The sequence below is a fragment of the Balaenoptera musculus genome, chromosome 7 (assembly GCF_009873245.2).
Source record: "Balaenoptera musculus isolate JJ_BM4_2016_0621 chromosome 7, mBalMus1.pri.v3, whole genome shotgun sequence".
Lineage (NCBI taxonomy): Eukaryota > Metazoa > Chordata > Mammalia > Artiodactyla > Balaenopteridae > Balaenoptera > Balaenoptera musculus.
The window spans coordinates 1,925,741-1,948,359 of record NC_045791.1 but is presented as its reverse complement, the minus strand read 5'-3'; the positions used below and the strand labels follow the sequence as shown (position 1 = coordinate 1,948,359).

Sequence of the window (22,619 nt, the reverse complement as noted above, 5' to 3'; positions counted from 1 at the left end):
TCGAGAGAACGGCGTTGGGGGTGGGGAAGGGCTGCGGTGAGCAGCCCAGGGAGAGGGTAGGACGGTTTCTGTGAATCACAGCTGTCACCACACACTTCAAAACCAAGAACAGCAGATAACAGAACTGTTGTCGTTGAATGAGCATGATCTGATCGTTTTCCCTGTTTCTGGGCAGGACGAAAGGGAAGGCTCCTCCGTTTGCTGGCAGTTCAGTTAAAAGGTAATAGTAGACAACGAGTCTTTACATAATTCAACAATTTTAAAAAAGAAAAAAAGAACACTTAGGCTAGGCTGCAGAGAATTAATAGAAATTAAAGCGGAGAGAGACTAATTTTCAACCTGGTAGCATGGGTGGCACCAAGAGATTAAAAGGAAAAGAGAAAAAAAGTATGTGTGTGTGTGTGTGTGTGTTTTCAATAAGCCAGTATCACTGGGAGGACACAGGCTCCCCATCAGAACACTGGCTGCAGAGACAAGATGAAACAAAGGAGCAAGACGAGAAAGGTGCCTTAGGAGATGGACGTCAAAAAGGTGAGGCGCAAGGACAGATGGTGGGGGTAGTGAGGAGGGGCGCCCTCGGGAGTCCACGGTCCAGACTCCCTGTGAAGGCCCCAGAGAGTGCAGCGTTCGGAGGCATCCACTCCTGAAGGGTCCAGGCCTGGTTCAGACCCTTGATGCACCTCTGCCGCCCACACACAAGGCCTCCTCCAGGCCCAGACAACCTCAGTCCGCACCGCCTGTGGGGACCGGCCTGGCACAGGACGTAGGCCACGGAGGGGGGCCTTGTGTTTTGCCAGATTAGAGGATAAACTTCTATCACCGTGGAGATGTATTTCTTTTCTATGACCATCTATACCTCTAGTACTGCTCCGGAAACAAAAAACAGCTAAAACACTTTCTGGTTGAATAACTTGCATGTGTTTGGAAGAGAACATTCATCTATCAGCGGATAAGGTAAAAACAAAGACCAAGAATATAAATAAATAGCAAAAAAGGTGGAGCCCAGTGGTGAAGGGACGTCAGCTTGAGAAGGCGACCATTTAGAAGGCTGGGTTAAAAACACTACGAGAAACAGCTCAAAACATAAGCAGTTAAGCAAGCAAACTCGGTTTCTGGTTACTTCTCTTCCCAAAAGCAGTTGAATTTAAATCTTCCACAAATCAAGCATTTAAATCCAACTGGTCTTACACACCCATAAAAGAACTTGGCACATAGTTTCAGAGAATCTATAACTTTCGTCAAGGCAAGGTCTTAATTTACTGTCCATGAAAACAGAAATGAAATTAAAACTGTTACACTAGGTATGTGCCTATTAATAAACAGTAGGCTTCGGGGGGCTGGGAACCAGACTCGGGGCGGGGGTAGGATGTGGACCCAGCTCATAAATGGGACTAAAAATTGACCCTGAGGCCCTGGAGGGTCAGGCAGCGGGAGCTGGCAACTCGATGCCCCGAGAAAGGGCTGCAGCGGGGGGACACCAACCCATGGGCCAGGAACTGGAGACCAGGGGGCATGCTGGGCCAGACAGACAGGGCAGGGCGGGCAGGAGGCTGTGTGAGCGCCATACGCAGGTAGGGATGGCGTCCAGCACAGACGGGGCCCGGGGTCAGACGCAAAGCTAAGTGAGGGTGCATCCCAGCCAAGAGCCAGCAAGCAGGCATTCTGCACAGGCCCGGTAGGCTTTAAAATAGAACTGCCAAGGCAGCTCGACACCAAGGTTGCAAAACATGGCAAAACCACAGGAGGGAAAATGCAGAACTCATGGTTCAGAAGCCCCTCCAGACGTCCTGACTGTGGCACCACAGTGAGAGCACTGCCTGTGTGTCAGTGCCACCCTTCAAGCCCACGTGACCTGAGCCACGAGGGTGTTTTTTCTGGAAAGAGGGTCTCCCCAGCATCTCCAAACTTGTAATATTTTTTTACTTTACAACTTGACAGTATTTCACTTGTCAAACCCCACAGCATAACCAAACCACAGCAAACTACGAAATGTTTCTGCTAACATGCACAAGACGCACATTGATTTTCTTCCTCTTCTATATATACAAATAACAGTACTTCCCAGAAAAGTACAAACATCCAATTTTTTGTGCAATCTGTTCACATGTGAAATAAATCATCTGAGGAAGAGAAGCATACTTTATTTAACTGTGCCTTTCTCTCCTGCATTTTAAAACAACATGTTTTTCCAACTCCAGCCTCTTTCCCCAGATTAAGTGGGGTGGGGAGAGAGAATGGGGCTGCTATGATCTCTAGGCAAAAACTTCAAAATTAAAAAACAAACAACATCTTCTGCCCAGCTTTACTACTGAAGAAATGCAACTGCACAAAAATTTTAAATTCCACTCTCGAAAGCAGCACTGGTCTCTTCTGCAATTACCTCAAATCAATTGCTGCATCAACAGAAAAACAAAAATCAAGTTTGCTTGAAAATCATGACAGTAGGTGAAGTCTGAGACAGAGCCCGCAGAGGCATCTTGAGTCTGTCAGCCCCTCCCTCCTGACACTGCTCTCCCGCCCCCTCAGCCTCAGTCTGCAGACCTGGGACAGGGTCTTCCCAAGACACAGCGGTGTCTCTGCCTACTGAATGCCTCCTCCCCGGGTGGCCTGCCCGGCCTCTTCCCAACCCAGAGCTCCTATGCCGCCCTCAAGCCTGCCATGCTCCTTTTTCATTCCTTTTAAACTAGGACTCTAATCCTGTTGCTCTCCTGCTTATATGCTTACAGCTGTGGTTCTCAAACCGTGTTCCCTGGAACTCCGAGGTGCCCCACGATGGCAAAGCAGAGTAGCCCTGTGTTTATTTTACGAACTGGGATGCCTCCTGAGATTTGTATGAAAAATGAACCTGATGCAAATATAAATCAATCAACAAAAGACGGAAATGGACCTAGGATTCCAGAGCAAAGTCTCAATCCCTCGCAGTGTGCAGCGCCCACACGGGCCCAGCCTGACACCTCTGCGCTGCGCCCTGCCACTCCCGCCACCCCCAGCGGGTCCCTGGGGGACGGAAATGCTCCACAGCTGCCGCAGCCATGCACCAAGCACACAGGTGAGCCCCACGGAGCCAGACGCACTGCTGTGGGATGGAGGTTGGGACGGGGTGGGTTCTCCTGGGGGGCGGGGGTGGGGTGTTGTTTTCCCCCACGGTCTGGGATCCCTCTGGTCTACTAGTGACTGCGGTGGCCTTCATCTTTCACACAGAATCCAGTGCATGTTTAAGACACGAGGGGAGATGACAGTAGCAGATCAGCGTGTTCTTTCCAGGATGGAGGCAAGCTCGGCGGTCTCTGGCACTGGGGGGGTGGTCACACCATGGACTAGGCTGGGGGCTCCCCATCCACCGTGACACCGGGGCCGCTTCCTGCCCCAGAAAGAGGGAGACTGAGCCTGCACACAGGCCTGCCAGGGGCGGACACCTCCCCAGCTCACCGCAGGGAAGGCCTGGCCCCCCGCACACAGACCCAGACGCTGCCTGCCCAGGCTCCATCGCCAGCACCACTCCATACTGGAAGGCGGCCTCGTCCTTGCTTACACAGCCTCGTAAATGCTCACCAAGAGCTCCGACCCAGCAGTCCTTCTAAGCCTTCCCTTCGTGTGAGCCCTTTAACAAATTTTTACCTTCTAGAGAAAAGCCTAAGATGACCATATCTGGGCAGAAACGTCCAGTGTAATCGGTCCTCTGTATCCGCAGATGCAAAACCTGGGGATACGGTGGACTGTCTGTATTCATGGTACAACTTCCATCTTATATAAGTGACTTGAGCACCCGTGGATTTTGGTATCCACGGGAGCTCCTGGAACCAACCCCTGGCGGATAGCGAGGGACGATGGTGTTTCCAGATGACTTCCTCGGCAGCACATCCCAGGAGGGGATTCTTAAATCTCATGAATGTCTTCACAGCTGCAGGAGATGATCCATCAATCCCACTTCTGGCCATTTATCCAAAAGCAACAAAATCACTAATTCAAAAAGATATCTGTACCCCATGTTCACTGTAGTATTATTTACAGTAGCCAAGACATGTGTTATGCTAAGTGAAATAAGTTAGGCAGAGCAAGACAAATACTGTATGATCTCACTTGTATGTGGAATCTTAAAAAGAAAGGAAGGAAGGAAGGCAGGAAGGGAGGAAGGGAGGGAGGAAGGGAGGGAGGGAGGAAGGGAGGAAGGAGGGGAGGAGGAAGGGAGGGAGGAGGAAGGGAGGAAGGAAGGAAGGCAGGAAGGGAGGGAGGGAGGAAGGAAGGGAGGGAGGGAGGGAGGGAGGGAGGGAAGGAAGGAAGGAAGGAAGGAAGGAAAGGGGGAGGAAGGAAGGAAGGAAGGAAGGGAGGGAGGGAGGGAGGAAGGAAGGAAACAAAACTCATAGATACAGAGAATAGCTTGGTGGTGTGAGAGGCAGGGAGTGGAAGAACTGGGTGAAGGTGGTCAAAAGGTACAAACTCCCAGTTATAAATAAGTCATGGGGATGTAATGTACAGCATGGTGACTATAGTTAATAATACTGTATTGCATATTTGAAGGTCGCCAAGAAAACAGATCTTAAAAGTTCTCATCACAAGAGAAAAAATTTTTTGTGACTATGTAAGGTGATGGATGTTAACTAGACATGCTGTGGTGATCGTTTCACAATATTCCATATATCAAATCATTATACCTGAAACTAATATAATGTATGTCCATTATTTCTTAATTTTTAAAAAGCGACAGGTGGATTCAGGTGAGGTGCCCTCCCACAGGGTCCCACAGACACCAGCACGGCACCTCATCACAGCATCCAGGGATCATTTGCATTTTTACAATTTAATAAGTGGAACTGCATCTAAATGTTCTTTTAATTTGCATTACTTTTATTCCTATTAAAGTTGAACAAATTTTTATACAGTGACCCATTTTTTTTTTTCTTTTGTGACTTGCCAGCTTGGTTTGTTTTCTTGTTATTTTGTCCTTTGAAATCTCGGTATTTTCCTCATCAATGTCAAGTACTCAACTATACCTCTTTATTAAAGACATTAAAACTGTGTGAAAGTTGCTACAAAAAATTTTCCCAGGTCACACAACTTGCCTTCTTATGTCACTTACTTTTTTCTTTGAAACCTCAGTTTAAAATTTTTACCATATCAACTTTTCAGCCTTTTGCCTTTGGAATTCCCTCTTTCACTTATAAATGTACCAAGTAGGAAGAACTGTGCCAGCCCCAACCAGGGAAGGGAGCAGTTTCTAACGCACAGCCCCCGTGTGAGCAAACTGCTGACCCTCTGTCAGAAGTCAAACAATTGCCCATCTGAGAAACAGTTCTGAGGCAGCAGGTAATCTCAAAGAATTAACTTGAAAGTAATATTGAGATCCATAAAAAGTTCAGTAACTGATTGATGTTAGGAATTTTTTTGTTGGACCTCAGGTGCATAATAGTTCCTAGACCCTGGCCCGTTCTCACCTTGTTATGTTAAAATGATGTCATAAAGACAGGTGAACCACCATCCACAACAAAAGCTAGGGTTCTGCCTGTGATATACAGCAAATCCCACCTGGGCATCAATACCCTGCCTTCTTTTGTACAAGTTGCACCTCATCTATACATATTTTCAAAAAGGCACTTTTAAAATTCAGTCTTTATAAAAGGGATATTATGCTATCAATATACGTAATTGTCTGACTTACTTTTTTCACTGCTATTACTAAGAGCATCCACACACTGTCACATGCTGCTCTGAAGTGCTGTTTTGACAGATGTATACTATTCCACTGAGCGAATGAACCAGTCTGTGTGCTGTCTCCTGAAGCTCCCTATAACATGGTGTTTGTTATTGTAAACTGTGAGGAAAATTCTTGCACATTAATATGTGCAATGGATTCTCTAGGACAGGTATTAGCAAACATTTTCTATAAAGGGCCAGAGTTGGTAATTGTTCTGTGGGTATGTAAGAGAATATCCTTATCCTTAGGAAATACACACAGGCACTGGGGGATAAAGGGCCTCAAATTGATGTAACAGAGTTTTGTCATGTGTTCTTTGTATTATTTTTATTTTTGCAATTTTTGTAAGGTTGAAATTATTTTAAAAGAGTGAAAAATGGAATATCTCTCTGAAAACTTTTTGTGAACATAAGGGAAAGGGAATGAAAAATGTTGAAAACAGATCTGTGTCTGTGACTGCAGGTGTTTCGGTGGCTCCTCTCTGCTGTGACGCAGAGCAGGTTACACACCTGCGTCCACCTGAGAGTGAAACGCATCTTTCCGATCAGAGCAACTGCCTTGGGAATCCCTGTTGTCTGCCCAGAGTGCTGCACTCCTAAAGAACGCTTCTGACAGACCTGTCGGAGATCTGGGCCAGGGACCACACATCCTCAGGCAAGTCAGCCCTCAGCAGCGATCATTTTCGTGCTATAATCAAATGCTTCAGACCACTGCAGAATGGTGGGCTTTGTTTAAAATATATATACACTCCAAATGTTTAGCTTCAATTACTTAATAATTTTACACTTCCCCGATTTTTAGGATCTGAAGAAACCAGCTTATACAAAATAGCGAGAGGTCTTAAAAAATGCAAAACCATTTCCACCTCTGGCCCAGAAAAAAGCAGCAAAACTCCAAGAGCATTTATGTTTTTAAGTAGAACTCCTCTCTCTTGGAGACATGTACTGAATGAAATGTTTATGACTCAGATGAGACAGTGCTCCTGGGACTTGCTTCACAACAGCACAGTGTGGGCAGGGGTTACAGGTGAGCCCAGACCACTGTTGAGGGTTCATATACTATTCAATATTTTCCGTGCCTCTGTACATTAAGGAATTGCCCACAACGAACAGTTTAATATACATATATATGAGATTTCAGGTTTCAGGCGGAGCTAGAATGTGTAATCACTGCCTTGTCAGTGATTGGAGGTGAGGCAGCAGCTAGTAGCTCTGCCTGCAGCCACCGGGCCCTAAGGCCACCTATTTAAAGTTCCTTCCTGAATAGTTCTTTTTTTAAAAATAAATTTATTTATTTTATTTATTTATTTTTGGCTGTGTTGGGTGTTCGTTGCTGTGCCTAGTTGCGGAGAGCGGGGGCTACTCTTCATTGCAGTGCGTGGGCTTCTCATTGTGGTGGCTTCTCTCGTTGTGGAGCATGGGCTCTAGGCACGCGGGCTTCCGTAGTTGTGGCACATGGGCTCAGTAGTTGTGGCTCACGGGCTCTAGAGCACAGGCTCAGTAGTTGTGGCGCACGGGCTTAGTTGCTCCGTGGCATGTGGGATCTTCCCAGACCAGGGCTCGAACCCGTGTCCCCTGCATTGGCAGGCGGATTCTCAACCACTGCACCACCAGGGAAGCCCCCTGAATAGTTCTAATTGTCTACATCTTTTTTTTTTTTCCCTGTGGTAATTAAAAAGTCGTCAAGAGGTAAGAGTTTTTGCAAACAAACATTTTCAGGCTACTACAAAGCTGATAGGGTGAGTACACGCATACCTCAGCGATACTGCGGGTTCAGTTACAGACCATCACAATAAAGCAAATAAAGGTTTTTGGTTTCCCAGACCATATAAAGTTATGTTTACACTATACTGTAGTCTATTAAGTGTGCAATAGCATTATTTCTTAAAAAACAATATACAGACTTGGTCTAAATAATAGTGGCTAATACACAAAAGTGCTTAATAACTACTAGCTAGTGTTTTTATTATCATTCTCTACTATGTGATTGATTCATGCTGCTGCTGCCCCAAATGTCCCATATCCCTTTTGCCACCATTCAAACTCTGCCATGCTTTTAAGTAAATAGTAGAATATTTTTGTTTAACATTGTGCACAAGAAATTCGAGACTGTATTTTTGACAGTGGTATTTATCAAGACTGGAAATTCACTGTATTTTAGTATTGCTTTTGAGTTGGAAATAATGTGTGGGGTTCCCCTGTGATAGCAGAGACGACAGGCCAAGAGTCCCATTGGAATGTCAACCAGGAGTATTTGATGACAATACTGGAGGGAAAATAATAAGGGTGCTAGAAATGTGTTTTGAAAAGCATGCCATTGTGGTAATGTAAAAGCGGCTCAGAATTACTTGGCATCGAGAGACTAAATAATGGTTATCTCTTCAAAAGACAAAAACAATGTACATACCTTAACTAAAAAATGTTATTGCTAAAAAATGCTAACCATCATCTGAGCCTGCAGCAAGTCATAGTAACATCAAAGATCACTGACTATAGATCACCATAACAAATATAAAAATAATTTAAAAGTTTAAAATATTGCAAGAATTACCAAAATGTGACACAAAGACATGAAGTTAGCAAATGCTGAAGGAAAAATGGCACCAACAGACTTGCTTGATGTAGGGTCACCACAAACTTTCAGTTTGTAAAAAACGCACTATCTGGGAAATGCACTAAAGCAAAGAGCAATTAAATGATGTCTGCCTGTACTTTATTTAGAGTACCATAAAATCCTGAAAGTGGGCTCCTCCTGCCCAGCACCCCCGGGAGCTGGGGTATGAGCTGGCTGTAACTAAAACAATCACCAGAGATACCTGGCGCAAATGTTCACTCTCACACCTTGTCCCGACCTGGTGGAGCTGAGTGCCGGGGGCACCTGCATGTTTAATGCCCGGCCCACACGCACCTCTTGATTCTGAGGTTGGAGTCTCTGGCCCACATTTTGAGAAAATGTTTTAGGGCAGTAGTCTCCGACACAGCGTGGACCATATAATCCTTTGAAGCGATAGAAGAAAACGCTGGAGTGTCTGTATTTCTGCCTCGCGAGGACAAGGAACTAAGCCTCCCTGATAGCTACACATCTTCTCCCGCCTCCTTGCCAGGTCCTCAAGGAGCAGCAAGAACCAGTGGCTCACAGGCACCTCATCACTGCAACTAAATGAACTGCTAGGGGCTGAATTGTGTCCCCCTTCCGGGTCCGAACTCTTAGTACCTCAGACTGACTATATTTGGAGATGTACAGAGGTAATTAGTAAAATGAGCTTATAGGGTGGGTCCTAATCCAATGTGACTGGTGCCCTTTACAAGAAGGGGAGATCAGGACACACACAGGCACAGAAGGAAGACCATGTGAAGACACAGTGGGAAGGTGGCCATCTACATGCCAGGGACAGAGGCCTCAGAAAGAACCAACGCTGCTGACACCTTGGTCTTGGACTTCCAGCCTCCAGAACCGCAAGGAAATATATACCCATTGTTTAAGCCCCTCAGTCTGTGGTACCTTGATGCAGGAGCCCTAGCAAACATACAGACCAACCTGCCTCCCACGTCTTTGCAAGCTCTCTAGCTATTACGGACTGTGCGCACCTCATGCCTTATCCAGCGCGTGTGGACAGACACACCCACCGGGGCACACGCACGGAGACCTTTTAGGGATGGAGTGAGCAGTCGGCAATGGCTGGGCCCTGAAATGCTGCGATTCCCAAAATCACCTCTGCCCTTGTGTGTGTGTGTGTGTGTGTGTGTGTGTGTGCGCGCGCGCGCGGGAGGGCGGGGGAAGCTAATAAAGAAGCAGATAAAAGACGAAAGGAGACATACTGATGAGTGAACATAATTTACTTAAACTTCTTCAAGCAACCTGAGGCGCTCGGGAGCATCAGCTCGGGCTGCCGCCGGGGCCGTGGTGCGTCCGTGGGCGCTGCCCTCCCCCACCCCTTCCTGGGAGCTGCCGGCTGAAGGGGCAGAAGGGGCAGAAGGCTGGGAAAAAGCAGGGAACCGGTCGGCTGTAAGTCCCGGAGAGCCGTGCAGGAGTGTGAAGGCGGCCTGGCCTGGCCCGACCGCGGCTAGGGGACCTGGGACGGACGGTGACGCGCGTGTCCCCAGCGGGCGGAAGCTGGGCCCTCGGGGGGAGCCAGGGGGGCTGTCCAGCGGCGTGCACGCCCCAGTCGCTGTAAAGCCAATCACAAGCTCCTGAGGCGCAGAGTTCCCTAAACACGCCCGCGCAAAACACAACGGGGGCTAACTCTGCCGAAATGCACCCGACCTTCGGGAAAAGGGAGAACTCGGAAGGAACTCGAGCCTTTCACGCTCGGAGTCCGCAGGAAGGGCACGCACGACGAGCCGAGGCCCACAGCGCCGCAGCACCCAGGCTGCCTCTGCCCCAGTCTGGGAGGGCCCCTAGGCTGAGTCACACACCAGAGGCCCTATAATACAGCACATTTTCCCTCCTGCCATGACCTCAAGGCAGAATCAAGACAACGGAGAGTTCCAGGAGCTTCTCAAGAGCCCTTCCAGAGTCACAACCGATTCCACACAACCTGTGGGGTTAGCCCAAAACGTGCCACTGGAGTCCAGGTGATACACAGAGAACCCGGCTCAGGGTCACACAGAAGTGCAGGGCAGGAAGTCACATCTTCCGTGGCAGCTGCCCCAGACCTCGGCCGTCCTGGCAGAGTCTCCCCGGAGTGAACGAACTCTGCTCTATCCACCTCTGGTGTACCTGGGGCCATCTGCGGCCACTGAGAGGGTCACAGCCTCTCAGAGCTTGTGTGCAGGGTCTGGCAGTGACATGCGGAAGGATGTGTTCCCTCTTCCTGGTGGAGGGAGGGTAGGCAGTGTTGATTCTTCCCTGGCTCAGCTGGCAGTTCCAGAGCGCAGGGATTCCACCCCCCCCCCCAAATCCCTTTCCACCCTTTGCATGGGGCTTACCTTACCTTAAAGCCAATCTTTGTTGGAGGAGGCAACTCTCTAAAATGCAAATTAAAATACAAAATAAAGGGCTTCCCTGGTGGCGCAGCGGTTGAGAGCCTGACTGCCAATGCAGGGGACACGGGTTCGAGCCCTGGTCTGGGAAGACCCCACATGCCGCAGAGCAGCTGGGCCCGTGAGCCACAGTTACTGAGCCTGCGTGTCTGCAGCCTGTGCTCCGCAACTAGAGAGGCCGCGATAGTGAGAGGCCCGCACACCGCGATGAAGAGTGGCCCCCGCTTGCCGCAACTAGAGAAAATCCTCGCACAGAAACGAAGACCCAACACAGCCAAAAATAAATAAATAAATAAATAAATAAAAAATAAAAACTACCCCCTATGATGATTAATTCTATGTGTCACCTTGAGTATGCTATCCAGTTTTTGGTCAAACATTAGTCTAGATGTTGCTGTGCTGGTATTTCTTAGGTGTGATTTACATTTAAATGGGCACACTCTGAGTAAAGCCGATAACCCTCCATAGTGTGGGTGGGCCCCGTCCAAACAGTTGAAGACCTTAAGAGAAAAAACCGAGGTCCTCTTTGGATTTGAATTCTGCCCCCAGAGGGCCTTTGGACTCAAGCTGCAACATCAACTCTTCCTGGGTCTCAGCCTGCCTACTCCGAATTCAGAATTGCCAGCCTCCACGATCACGGGAGCCAATTCCTTAAAATAAATCTCTCTCTCTATATATAAACATACTCTATTGGTTCTGTTTCTCTGGAGAACCCTGACTAATACACACACACACACACCTCAATCAAAGCAAAGGAGGAAACCCAACTTGCATGTACAAAACCATTATCAGTGTGGTCTCCAGGGCAGGAGCAAAACTTTACTCTCCAGAATCGGTGCAATTATCATGCACATGCACAGGTCTGCTTGATTTAACACACTTAGTTATTCCATGACCCCTGGGGACAGACAACCCCAATGAATCAAGAGTCCAGGTGGTTTCAAAGCTCATTGGTTTTATGGAGACTGGTCCTTCCAAGCAGGATTTGTGGAAAAAGACGAAAACTCTTTAAAATGGAACAGCTTGAGTAGGTCAAGCTTTAGATAGGGATTTAAATATAATGCAAATCCTCATCACCACTTCTGACCTGGGGCGGTGTGGTTCTTCAGAGCAAAGTGTACCTTCTTCTGTGAGTATCTTCAAGGATGAATCATCGCCCACCCTCCCCCTGCCACCCCAGTCCTGGCCAGGACAACACAGGCACAAGGAATGGCCATGCTAGCTCTGAACGTAAAATTCTGGCTGTCAAATCAGGTTCCAAGATGAAACTCACGGCTCTCTAGGCATTGGTTTTTCTCTCCTGTGGAACAAAATTCCCCCAAGAGCAAGTGAAGAACAGGGCCTGACAACCTTGGCGAGTGAAGTATCTGAGATATAAATACAAATCACAAATATGCTTGTTTCAAAAGTCACAGTAGCTTTCACCGTCCATTTGTCTTACTCACAACTAAAAGATGTGAAAGCCACAGTTCAAGGCCTGTGATTTCTGTCCCCACAGCCTTGTGTGGAGGTGAGGCAGTCATGATGAAGTTGGATGGGGGCACAGCCAGGTAAATGAATGCTCAACGAGCTTCTGCTGAACAGCACAAGTGCACACCAGGCTCAAACCAACACAAAGGTAAAAAACACATCCCTATGTCCTTGAGACCATGGTCTGAGAGGCCTTTAACACAGAAAGTTCATATAAATGCAAATCTTATCCCTGGAGTGCTCTGAAATCTTATTAGATAGCCTGAATTCAGGCCAGAGCTGCCATGTTTAAGCCCCATTCATGGTGCTAGGTTCTCTACTGGCTCCTACAGAGTGTAAGCTCTGTCCCTAAGCCCCTCACTTATGGCCAAAGGGTTTCCAGATATAAAAAGAACAAATAACAAAATGGCAAATGTAAATCCTACCATATAAGTTATCTGCATTAAGTGTAAATGGAGTAGACAATCAAAAGGCAGACATTGATAGAATGGATTAAAAAAACATGCTGTGAGCTGGGCCCATGAGCCACGATTACTGAGCCTACGCATCTGGAGCCTGTGCTCCGCAACAGGAGAGGCCCGCGCACCGCGATGAAGAGTGGCCCCCACTTGCCACAACTAGAGAAAGCCCTCTCACAGAAATGAAGACCCAACACAGCCATAAATAAATAAATAAACAAATACTTAAAGAAAAAAAACATGCTGTGAGAGACAAATTTTAAATTCAAAGATACAGGGGGGATGAAACGAAAAGGATGGGAAAAGATATAACATGCAAAGAGAAACCAAAAGTGGCCAGAAGTAGCTATACTAATATTAGATAAATATTAGACAAAATAGACTTGAAAACAAAAATTGTTACTAGAAACGTTATGACAAAATGATCACTCCATCAGTGAGATGTAACAACTATTAACATATTCACCTAATGAAACAACCTCAGAATACATGAAACCACAAAGAACATGATCCTATATGTAGAAAATCCTAAAGATTTTACGAAAAAACCTGTTACAGCTAATAAATGAATTAAGCAAAGCTGCAGGATACAAAAGCAACACATAAAAATCAGCTGCATTTCTATACATTAGCAATGAACATTTCAAAAAGAATATTAAGAAACAATTCCATTTACAATAGCATCAAAAAGAAAAAAAACTTAAGAATAAATTTAGGAACTTCCCTGGTGGTCCAGTGGTAACGAATCTGCCTTCCGAAGCAGGGGTCCCCTGGTCGGGGAACTAAGATCCCACATGCCGCGGGGCAGCTAAGCCTGGGCGCCACAACTATTGAGCTCGCGGGCCTCGACAAGAGCCCACGTGCTGCAAACTACAGAGCCCAGGGTCTTTGGAGCCCGTGAGCTGCAACTAGAGAAAGAAAACCCACACGCCACAATGAAGACCCAACACAACCAAAAAAAAAGAATATATTTAACCAAGGAGGTGAATGATTCATACACTAAAAATTACAAAACATAGACTTCCCTAGTGGTCCAGTGGTTAAGACTCCGTGCTCCCAATGCAGGGGGCCTGGGTTCGATCCCTGGTCAGGGAACTAGATCCTGCATGCATGCCGCAACGAAGATCTGCATGCCGCAAATAAGACCCGGCGCAGCCAAAATAAATACTTTTTAAAATCACAAAACACTGCTGAAAGAAATTAAAGACACAAATAAATGGAAAGATATTCTATGTTCATGAACTGGAAGACTTAATATTATTAAGATGACAATATAGGGAATTCCCTGGCAGTCCAGTGGTTAGGACGCCGCACTCTCACTGCCAGTGGCCTGGGTTTGATCCCTAGTCAGGGAACTAAGATCCCGCAAGCCACGTGGGGCAGCCAAAAAAAAAAAAAATTTACAATATAATCCAAAGCCATCTACTGATTCAATGTAATCCCCTTCAAAATTCCAAAAGCATTTTTTGCAAAAATAGAAAAACCCACCTTAAGATTAATATGGAATCTCAAAAGACCCAGAATAGCAAAAGCAAAAACAATCTGGAAAAAGAACAACAAAGCTGGAGGTCTCACATTTACTGATTTCAAAACTTACTATAAAGCTACAGTAATCAAAATAGTGTGGTACTGGCATAAAGACTGACACACTGACCAATGAAACAATAAAGAGCCCAGAAATAAACCCTTGTGTATATGGTCAAATGATTTTCAACAAGGGTGTCAAGACCATTCACTGAAGAAAGGACAGTCTTTTTAACAAATGGTGCTGGGAAAACTGGATATCCACATGCAAAAGAATTAAATTGGACCATCACCTTACACTATATATACAAATTAACTCAAATGAACAAAAAACCTAAACAGAAGAGGTAAAATTATAAAACTCTTAGAAGAAAACATATGAGAAAATCTTCATGACACTGGGTTTGGCCATGATTTCTTGGATATGACACCAAAAGCACTAGCAACAAAAGAAAAAGTAGATAAACTGGACACGAAAATTAAACATCTTTGTGCACCCAAGGACACTATCAAGAGAATGAAAAGATAACTCATAGAATGGGAGAAAATATTTGCAAATCATATATCTGATAAGGGATTGTTATCCAAAATATATAAAGAATTCCTACAACTCAACACTAAAAAAAACAAACAACATGATTAAAAAATGGACAAAAGATTTGAATAGACATTTCTCTAAAGAAGATACACAAGTGGCAAATAAGTACATGAAGAGATGATCGACACCATTAAGCATTAGGGAAATGCAAATCAAAACCAGAATGAGATACTACTTCACACCCATTAGGGTGGTTATTATTTTAAAAAAAAAAAAAAAAAACCCAGAAAATAACAAGTGTTGGTGAGGATGTGAAGAAACTGGAACCCTTGTGCATCGCTGGTACACAGAAAGGCTAGTGAAGCTGCTATGGAGAACAGTATGACAACTGCTCAAAGAAATTAAACATTGAATTACCATGTTCATGGCAATGCTTAATTGGTGTCTGGAATAGTCATGTTCATAGACAGGAAGTAGAACTGTTGCTACCAAGAGCTGGAGGAATAAGGGAATGGGGAGTGAGTGTTTAAGTGGGTGCAGACACAGACATAGAAAACAAACTTATGGTTACCAAAGGGGAAGTGGGGGGAGGGATAAATTGGGAATTTGAGATTAACAGATACTATTATATATAAAATAGATTAACAAGGACCTACTGTATAACACAGGGAACTATATTCAATATCTTATAATAACTTATAATGGAAAAAAATCTGAAAAAGAACAGATGTGTGTATGTATGTATGTGTATATATATATGTGTATATATATAAAACAGAATCACTTTGCTGTACACCTGAAACATTGTACATCAACTATACTGCAATAAAATAAAGAAGTAAGTGCAGAGGTTCAGTTTGGGATGAAGACAAAGTTTAGGGGATGGATAGTGGTAATGGCTGTACAACTTAATGCTACTAAACTGTACACTTAAAATGGTTAAAATGGTAAACTTTGGGTTATTTATATTTTATTATAGTAAAAAAAAATCAGGTTAGGTGATTTCCCCAATTTATTTTTGTTTTTAATCATTTTTTTCAGATATTCCAGTTTATTTTCCCCTTCATATAAATTTTAGAGTCAGTTTGTCTTTTATCTATAAAAGCATCCTCCTGAGACTTCTAATAAACAAAAATATCTTATGACCCAGCAAGGACACTTCTAGATTTCTATCCAAAAGACATTACAACATATGCCCACGTAAAGACTTGCACATGAGTCTTCATAGCAGCAGTTATTCATAACAGGCAAAAAATGGATCTAATGAATGGTTAAACAAAATGTGATATATCCATACAATGGAACACAATGCAACAAAAAGGAATGAAATGCTGGTACATACTAGAACAGGGATAAACTCCAAAAACATTATACTACGTGAAGGAAGCCACACATAAAGACCACAAATTGTACACTTTCATTTATGTTAAACGTCCAGAAATGGCAAATCTATAAAAGAAAGCAAATTAGTGATTAGCTGGAACAGGGCCTACGAATGGGGATTAACTGTGAAAGGTCATGCGCGATCTTACTGGGGTGATTCGTATGTTCCAAAACTGGGTTATGGTGCTGCTGCCCAACTCCGTAAATCTACTAAAAATCACTGCCCACTTGAAGTAGGTAAATTTTATAGTACGTACATTGTACGTCAATTAAGTTAAAATTTTTTTTGCTGCAGTATTTGATTGGAATTGTGTTAAATCAATAGATCAATATGGAGAGAACTGACATCTTTACTATGTTGAGTGTTCCAACCCATGACCACAATGTGCCTCTCCATTTATTTACATGATCTTTGATTCATTCATCAGCATTTTGTAGTTTTCAGCATATAGATCCTGCATGTGGTTTATTAAATTTATATGTAAGTATTTGATTTTTTGAAGCTGCTGAAAATGGTATTTTTTAAAATTTAACTTTCTAATTGCACATTGCTCGTATATAGAATAAGATTGACTTACATGTGTTGACTGTATTTTGTGACCTTGTTAAACTTCACTTACTAGTTCTAATAGTTTTTTCATAGATTCCTTGGATTTTCTATGTAGATACCATCTGCAAAAAGGCAAAATTTTATTTTCTCTTTCCAATCTGCCTTTTATTTATTTTTCTGACCTTATTGCCCTGGCTAAAATAAAGTTTTTAAATTACATAGACGTAGTTAACCCATGCTATACTTATTTTGGTTGCAAAAACAATGAGTAGCTAGGACTGGTTAGTTATATAAAAGCTTTAGAAAACATAGCACGAATAGTAACAGCCCCTTATACAGTACATTTCCTATATATATTACCTCATTTGATCTTCATCACAACCTAATAGGTGCTTTTCCCACGATACCAAAGAAGAAAAATGGTCGAAGGTAGTCCAAGCAACATACCCACCGGGGCTCAGGTGAACATATAGCAGACACCAACAAGTCAAAGCAGTAGATTTGCCAGGACCCAACTTGATCTCACCTGCCAAAGTGTATCTTTCTTCCCACTGGCTAGTGGGCAGCCCCAGGCACTGACTGAGCTGACTCCTCTATAAACTGGTGCTAGTGAAACACAGATCAAAAGCCAGGACACAGACTGTCACACAGTGAGAGGGGCTGAGGGAACACTGGCCCACCTGGGGAGTGGAGGCAGGTGCTCCTGGAGTGGTACCTGAGCAAGCACAGTGCCTTCAAAAAATCGCAGGTAAGTGATTCAATAGGTGTGTGAGGGTCAGGTCCCAGGGTCTAACATTTTGCAGAAGGCATTACTGGCAGCTTCTTTCTAATTTTTAACTTACGAGTGTGCAGTCAGATGGCTAGATTCAAAGTCTGGCTCTGCCACTTACCAGGCATGTAACTTTAGACACATACTTCATCTCCTGGTCAGTTTCCTCATCCATAAAGTGGGAGTAATAATTGCACCCACCTCTGAGGGTCATGAGAATAATGAGTATGTAGAGCACTCAGGAGTTAGCGAACTACAGCCCGCGGTCTGCTTCTACAAGCAAAGTCCTACTGGGGCACAGCCATACTCATTCATTACAGACTGTCTGTGCCAACTTGTGCTGCAACAGTGGAACTGGGGAGGCTGTGACAGAGACCATACGGCCTGCAAAGCCGTAAGTAGTCACTATCTGGACCTTTACAGGAAAAGTAGCCCTGGCTTAGAACGATGCTGGAGCAAAGTAAGTACTCAAGGAATGTTAGCTATTATTTAGACCCTAATTTACTTCCAGAACGATAAACTTGAGTATATACATAAAGATATACACACAAGCATTGACTATGGGGGTGACAAACATAAAATAACAATGTCAATTAACAGGTGGTTGATTCAATAAATTGTGGTGCATCTACACTATATACAGCCATTAAAAGGAATGAAGGCTATCCATGTGTATATATACTGTATGTGCCAACATGTTAAGATTTCCAACATCTTTAAATAATCCAAGATCATTAAGTGAAAAAGTATAATGCTACATGCAGTATAATCTCATTATGTTACAAAAAGAACACACACAAACAAAACCTATGTGTATGCACAGAAAAGGCTACATACCAAGATATAAGTACTGAGGGAATTTCACTTTTAGTATATGTAGTGGAGTACTATTTGAATTTTTTAATAAGCTGAAGTTCTGTAATTTTTCTCATGACTTAAAAGTGTTATTTGAATGGCTCAGGTTGTATCCTAGTGGTACAAGTTTTAAACTTTAATGTCTTTACCCCAGGGACAAACTGGAGTTTGGATGAATCGCAAACGCATTATGCTAAGTGAACTAACCAGACTCAAAAACCACATATGACATTCTGGAAAAAGCAAAACTGTAGGAATGGAGAACAGATCAGGGGTCAGGAGTTGGGAATGGGGTTGCCTACAAAGGGACAGCAACAAGGAGTTCAGGGGGGTGATAAAACTGTTCTGTATCTTGACTGTGGTGGTAGTCACACTACACTAAGCATTTGTTAAAACTCACTGAACTGTACCCCACAAAGTGAATCTTACTATGTGTCAACTTAAAAATAAATTTAAGTAATCACACATACAAAACAAAAACACTTGGGGAGTAACTTTTCTTTGGGCGACCTATGAGCACACAAATGTATGTATTAACACAGGAAATGTCTGCCACCACATTTCCCTGGTTCGCCTCTGGCACAGAGATGATGCCGCTGCGCGAAGGCAGCGTTGGCACCACCTTCCTAACTGAATTCCCACAAACGCAAACCTGCCGTGGCCCTGATTGTTTTCTTCGGGCTCCAGGCGCGTAGATCAGCGCTTTACTCGGAAAACCTCGAAGGGCCGGCCTTCAGGGAGAAGGGACGGCAGGCACCGGCGCGCACCGTCACAGGCCGGCGCCCCAGCCGAGCGGCCCGGGCAAGATCTTCCAGCACGAGCCCCGACCCGCTGGAGCCGCTGGTGAGTTGTCAAGAACAGCAACCTGAGCTAGGCAAGGGGAATCACTGCTGATTCAATCACGGATCATTGACGGAATCACGTCGAAAACGGCCAAGAAATACCCCCGGCTCACCAGCTTCGGCCAAACACTGTGCGGCGAGGCGCACAGCACCCTCCTCTCCTGTAAAGGGAAACTCCCAGGTCTCCCACAGAGGCGCAGACCGTCCAACACGGGGCTTCATAAGCAACGCTATCCTGCCGTTCAGACCTGACACTAGAGTGGACGTGGTCCGGACACCTCTCTCGGCTTAGAAAACGCTCCTTAAGCCCCACTGCCAAATTACTCTTCCGCCCTTTTCTCCCGCCCACCAAGCGCTGCGAATTAGGAGCACGCATGTCAGGCTTGAAATACACAATTTATTCTGGCTGTACAGAACCGCGCTGCCCAAGTAACAATCCCGGCTCCTTAACAAAGCCCCAAACTCCTCTCTCCAAGAATCTGCAAAATGGTCTCGCTCGGCCAGAGTCTCCCTCCTTCCCTCAGCGAGGGGCACAAAGCACGACCTCAGCGCAAACCGCCTGCTCCTTGCTTTCCAACAATAACTGCAAAACCCCAATGTACCCCGTCCGCACTGGAGCTTCGCTACGTGCCGGGGGCGCTGGGGCAGGGGTCCGCGACTCCCGGGCCGGAGCGCGGTGGCCAGGGCCATCCTGGGAGGCGGCGCAGCCGGGGAGGCCGCGCGGCCGAGGTCCAAGTCCCGGCCGCTCGCGGGGCCCCGGCCCGGCACCGCCGCCTTCCAGCTCCCTCCCGGCCGGGTTTCGAGCGAGGTCCGGATCCCACCTGGGCGGCGGGGTGGGGCGGAGGCGGCAGCGTTCCTCACCTTGGTCCGCGGCGGCGGCTCCGGGGTCCCGGGCGGGCCCTGGGAGTTTCCCGGCCGAATGAGTCACCGAGGCGGGTCGGGAATGCGCCAGGAAACACCCGGCCTCCTCCCCTTCCTCCCGGGGCGGGGGCTTTCCCGGCTCGGCCCCTTCCTCCCGGCGCTCCTCCCTCCGCGCTCCTTCCCCAGCCCAGTCCAGCCGCTCCTCCACGCCTAGCTCCTTTCTCCGACCCCGCTGCCCGGCACTGTGCCGGGCCGCGCTCCCCTCCGGCCGCAGAAAATGCTCCCCAGGGAAGAGAGCCTCCAGGGCCACCTGCCGGCTTCGGCGACCTCAGCTCTGCCTGGGACCGCGGGGGGGGGGGGGGGGGGCGGGGGCTTCTCCGTGGAAGCTGCCCGGTTTGGGCCGTAAAAAGAGCGGGGGGTGCGCACCCTGTCCCGGGGCTCCACAGAGTCAGGGCGGCGGGTGAGATGAGCTGCAGAAGGGACTTGGGGGGACACCCAGGCGGGCTGGCCTGGCGCCCCACAGCCAGGGAGGAGGTGCGCACACCTGCGCTCCGCGGGCTGGAGCCGGGTGCAACTGGGACACGCCGCCGGAACCGAGCCAGCTGGGAGAAAATGACCCAGTATGGCCCCTGCAGTGATCGCATCTCCCCTCTGAGCCGGGGGCAAAGGCGTGCGCTGGCTTGTGGGAATGGCTGACAAGAAGTCCTGACGAACTAGCCCCAAAACACAATCTTGAGAGGCCAAATAAATAACACGTCTTATGGAATCGCTGAGTGGAGTGAGCTTGTCACAAACATGCTTAGGAGAAAAATGTCCCTAAACTACACTCTCCCCCCCGCCCCCCCACCCCGCCGAGTTGTAAGGGAGAGCAATAAAGATGGGCAGCGGGTACTGAAAACCACAAGAAGTTTGATTACCTCCTGGCTGTCCCCCAGATGATGCAAAAAGTTGCAGCAAATGGATCCTGACTAAACCAGAATCTACCAGTTGTCTAAATATTCAGAGACCACTTTTTCTAGAAGCTCCTGGAGGTCCCTCACACTCCTACAAAACATGGGTTTTGAGTGACTTTCTGGTTCCCAGCCAGCCCACACATTTTCAATCAGAAGAAATACTGCATCTCTCTGCCCAGGGCTGAGTCTCAAAGTTAGATTCCGAAGGGTTGGGTTTTTTTGGGTTTTTGTTTGTTTTTGTTTGTTTGTTTTCCTGTTTTTTTATACTGTAGGTGAAGTGCTGAAATACAAATTCAAGGTATATTGTGATAATTTTTAAATATCATAATCCCTAGAGCAATTAATAAAAAATAAGCAATTTTTAAAAATCCGGGCTTCCCTGGTGGCGCAGTGGTTAAGAATCCGCCTGCCAATGCAGGGGACACAGTTTCGAGCCCTGGGCCGGGAAGATCCCACATGCTGCGGAGCAACTAAGCCCGTGCGCCACAATACTCAGCCTGCGCTCTAGAGCCCTCGAGCCACAGCTACTGAAGCCCACGCGCCTAGAGCCCACCGCAAGAGAACAAGAGAAGCCACCTCAGTGAAAAGCTTGCGCACTGCAACGAAGAGTAGCCCCCACTCGCGGCAACTAGAGAAAGCCCATTGGCAGCAAGCAAGACCCAACACAGCCAAAAAAAAAAATCCAAGAGAGGAAATAAAATGGAATGCTAAGATATAAATCTGAAGAAAGCAGCAAAGAAGGAGCAAAAAGCACATAGGACAAACAGTAACGAAAAGCAAGCTGTTAGGCTTAAATCCAACCATATTAGTAATTACGTTAAATGTAAATGAACCAAACACTCCAAAGAAATTGTCACATTGGATAAAAACATAACCTAAATATAAGGCTGTTTAAAAGAGACATACTTTAAAGATAAGGACGCAAAGTGGTTGAAATTTTAAAAGATGAAAACCCATCTACCATGACTATGCCAATCACGAGAAAGTTGGGGTGACTATATTAATATCAAAGTAGACCTCAAGGGACTTCCCTGGTGGTCCAGCGGCTCAGACTCTGCACTCCCAGTGCAGGGGGGCGGGTTTGATCCCTGGTCAGGGAACTAGATCCCACATGCCACAACTAAGAGTTCGCATGCCACAACTAAAGATCCCGCATGCCACAAGGAAAATCCCACGAGCCGCAACTGAGACATGGCGCAGCCAAATAAATAAATAAATGAATAAATAAATATTCAAAGTAGACCTCAAGACAAGGAGTGTGACCAGAAATTAAAAGGGACATTTGGTAAACATAAATGCGTCAATTAATTCAGAAAAAAATGACAATTTTTAGTGTGTATGCAAACAAATAAGCTTTGAAATACTTTGCAAAAATTGATAGAATCAGAAGAAGAAATAAGCAAACACACAGTCATAATTAGAGATTTAACACCCCTCTCTTAGTAATCGATAGAACAGGCAGACACCAAAATAAGTAAAGATACAGAAAAAATTTAAAGCAATTGACCTATTTGCCCTTAACCCTCACAAAACAAAATGCAGAATACATTGTATTTGATGAAAGATGTTTAAAATCTTTATACTGAATCCTCAAGGTATTACTGAGAAGAATTAAATTTTTCAAATATCATGCACAAAATATAACATATATTAGGAAGTAAAACAAGTCTCAATAGATTTCAAAGGGTTGAAATCATACAGAACTTTCTCTGATCACCACGAAATTGAACTGAAGTAACAAA

The 22,619-nt window shown here is 45.7% G+C and overlaps 1 protein-coding gene across 1 annotated transcript in view; it reads right to left on the bottom strand.

Moving 5' to 3' along the window:
* CYFIP1 (cytoplasmic FMR1 interacting protein 1) overlaps positions 1-19,999 on the bottom strand; it is a 95,504-nt gene extending 75,505 nt beyond the window's left edge. Inside the window, 1 exon segment of the mRNA XM_036858865.1 lies at positions 19,925-19,999. The gene's annotated coding sequence lies outside the window, so the exon portion shown is untranslated.
* Positions 20,000-22,619: the final 2,620 nt, after the last annotated feature.